Source organism: Gymnoscopelus microlampas (assembly GCF_963454915.1).
Source record: "Gymnoscopelus microlampas genome assembly, chromosome: 1".
NCBI classification, from domain to species: domain Eukaryota; kingdom Metazoa; phylum Chordata; class Actinopteri; order Myctophiformes; family Myctophidae; genus Gymnoscopelus; species Gymnoscopelus microlampas.
This window is the reverse complement of record NC_139962.1, coordinates 52,936,389-52,939,833: the sequence shown is the minus strand read 5'-3', so window position 1 is coordinate 52,939,833 and position 3,445 is coordinate 52,936,389. Positions and strand designations below refer to the sequence as shown.

Genomic DNA, 3,445 nt, shown 5'->3' with positions numbered 1-3,445 from the left:
ATGGGGTATAGTCTGGAGAATGTTGAGTAACATTTTTGAATAAGGCTGTAACATTGTATGTACACTGTATGTGCAAGCAGAGTGTGTGTGTGTGTGTGTGTGTGTGTGTGTGTGTGTGTGTGTGTGTGTGTGTGTGTGTGTGTGTGTGTGTGTGTGTGTGTGTGTGTGTGTGTGTGTGTGTGTGTGTGTGTGTGTGTGTGTGCGTGCGTGCGTGCGTGCGTGCGTGCGTGCGTGCGTACACACACACACTCTAACATATTTATACTTTTACCTAAGTATTCATTGTCAAAGCTTACTCTTCCACTGGGGCCTCACTGCTAGCTGGCAGACTGCGATAGGGCTCCTTTTGTCCACCCGCTCTGTCACTTGAATTACGCAGCCACACCCTAATCTCCTTCTCAACATCAGAATCCTGAGGACTTGGATGAATGCGTTACTTTCTTACAGCCTCTGAAACATAAAAACAAATAGGCTTATATGAAACAATAATTTGTGTAGGAAGCAATTTCTTATTCGTTGCTGTCGGGCAGAAACCTTGTATCAACATCCTTTAATCTTTTTTTGTTCCGTTTTTGTAAATGAAAGCTCTACTTCGTCATACAACATGTAAACCCTCTGTTAATTTAACTAGTATAATCCAATGGACACAAATAGTCCATTTGGGTTACTTGTTAACTACAGATTTTACAATGGAAGCTGCCATTCTTAGGTTACCTGTTAAAGCGTGTTGTGTGGGAAGCTACTCCAAGTGATTCATTCAACATTATGGTAGTCCTGAAAAAATCTAACACTTTGTTTGCAGACATAAACATACATAAACCATGCTAAATCCAGATGTGACGTGTGTGGGCATTCCTGTCCATGATCTCCCTATGTATCTATTGGTGTTATCAAACATACCTGCTGCTGATAGAGAGCGTCTCACAGCAGGGGGTACGGCCACAGGTGAAGGACAGCTTGCAGGTGGAAGGTGGCTCACACTCCCTGTGGGCAAATGATGGTGTATGTCAGCGGGTGTCCAAACATATTTTTCAAAGAGGGACATATAAGAAAATATGAAAATACTTTAGGGTCGACTGCATCTCCTGTCATACTGCACCTTTGGACCATGATTAAATCACATACAAATGCATCACATTACAACTATTTAATTTAACTACAGTGCGACATCAATAGCCGTTTGTCAAATGTAAATCACTCATCTGTACTGTATGCATGCACTGTGTTGCTATTATATTTACAGTCCAATAAATTATCTTTCTTCAAATGGCTGTGTAGTCAAACGTAACCAGGTGTGAAAACGTCTTTACAATTTTGTTTAATAGAGCACCGAAGTCTGACGTCACTGCCAGTAGAGGGCCAGTAGAGGGCGCTGTTCCAGGGTTCGTGGCTTTATTTTTTATGTTGAAATCCCCATTTGGGAATCTTAGATCACGTCATATAAGAACTGTGTTCCAAACATAAACACACCACCCTGGCGTTTTTGTCAGGGGGGTGGCTCTGCATCGTTTATGATATTCATTCATATTTGATACAGCCTGTTTCTGCCGAAAATGGAATTAAAGGTAGGGTAAGTGATTTTCTTTGGTTGAAATAAGTGTTAAATAGCTCTATATTCTGATAGTACTCATTGCTATAGAGTGTTTGTTCAGTTAAAGGAATCTCCTTGTCTCTCCAGCTCTTTATTAAACACAAAATACATTTTCGTCTCAGTTTTAGTTTCATTTCCAATTTTTTCCAATCAGGATAGAGAACTCAATCAGGATATAGATTAAACAAGTGAAATTTGAAGTGATGACAAGAAATGAGCAGAAAAAAATGGAACTGGAACACTATAAAAATGAAGCTTAAAAATGGGTACTTTCTCCTGATTGGCTGAGATTTTGAAACCTACCTAAAAATGTATTTTCTGTTTATTAAAGAGCTGGAGAGACGGGGAGACTCCTGTTACTGAACAAACACTCTATAGCAATGATTACTATCAGAATATAGTGATTTAACCTTTTAACAAAATACTTTTTGTTTTAACCAAAAAATATCACTTACCCTACCTTTAATTCTGCCTTAAAAGTCTTAAGAACTACTACTTCCGGGTCTGAAATCACTGTCCCCACAGCAGCCGCGTTCATGGGAAATGTAGTCTTTGGGTTGTTTGACTCGTTTCTAGTGTTTATATTGTGTTACTCTTTGGGTAAATGTGTACATTTACACCTTCAGTCAATGCTTCATATCCATATGAGTAAAAACACCAGGGTGGTGTGTTTATTTTTGGAACACAGTTCTTATATGAAGCGATCTAAGATTCCCCAATGAAGATATCAATACAAAAAGTAAAGCCATGAACCTGCGGAATCATGCGCCCTCTACTGGCAGTGACGTCAGGACTTCGGTGCTCTATAGCAGCGGTTCCCAAACTTATTTAGCTGTGCACCCCTTATTACATCCTGACCTAGATGACGCACCCCCCCGGGGCGTCATCTAGGCAAACCAATTAGGTTGGTTTGCCTAGATGGCAGGTCACGCACCCCCTGGGGTGCGCGCACCACAGTTTGGGAACCCCTGCTCTATAGAAATGGCATTTCTTTCAGTTAGGAATTCTTACACATTCTGCTGAGAAATAGCCTATCTGCCCAAACTAATTTCAATACACCATCATGTCAATGTATGAATTAGGCTGCAAGCCTATGGAGTTATGGAGGGTATGGGGCTGGGCTGTGTAGTTTAACTTAAAAAAAGGGTCCAAATCCTTCTATTTTTTTTCAAGCGTTTGTTTTAAAAGAGCCGATCTACAAGCCCCTTTTCAAATAGCCAATGTATATGAGGTTAAAGTGCCTAGACCGAAGCTATACCAATCTTACCTGCTGACAGTTTGGACACCAGACAGACAGACAGACGGACGGGCGGACGACTCAAGGTGGTCAACAATGCAGTCTCTCACATACAGGCGGTGGTCAAATAAGACTCCCTGTGCACAAATGATGGATTTATTGAGCATTGAAGGATCTACAACAGTGGCTCTCAAATGTCAAGCATTATATCCATGCATTCAGACCATGTGCATTTTGTCAATATATCAACAACAAGCTAAGGCAGGGGTCTTCAACGTTTTTAAAATGTTTTATATACAAATATTGTATAATTATGTAGGCCTATAAAATTGTGATTCATGTGTATAAACATACCATGTTATTGTGCATTCAATACTAAGCAATTAAAATAATAGATAGATTAATATATTCATGCTTTTAATTCAAACATACATGTACAAGGTACAGTGAGTAGGGTGGCTATGTACCCAATGTGAAGACTATCAACAATCTGTCAATTGCACAATAATCATGTATACAAGCTATTCAAAATAGATAGAATCATAATTTATTTTAAACATAAATATGGAAAATATTAAAAAAAAAAATAAAGAAAAATTGACATTTTTGAAAAAAAA

At 39.1% G+C, this 3,445-nt stretch overlaps 1 long non-coding RNA gene across 1 annotated transcript; it reads right to left on the bottom strand.

Annotated features, from left to right (window-relative positions):
- Positions 1-416: 416 nt before the first annotated feature.
- Positions 417-2,967, bottom strand: LOC311044677. The gene is made up of 3 exons (XR_014600724.1): positions 2,859-2,967; positions 901-984; positions 417-450 (listed from the first exon to the last, which is right to left on the bottom strand). It is a non-coding gene; the product is annotated as an uncharacterized lncRNA (long non-coding RNA).
- Positions 2,968-3,445: the final 478 nt, after the last annotated feature.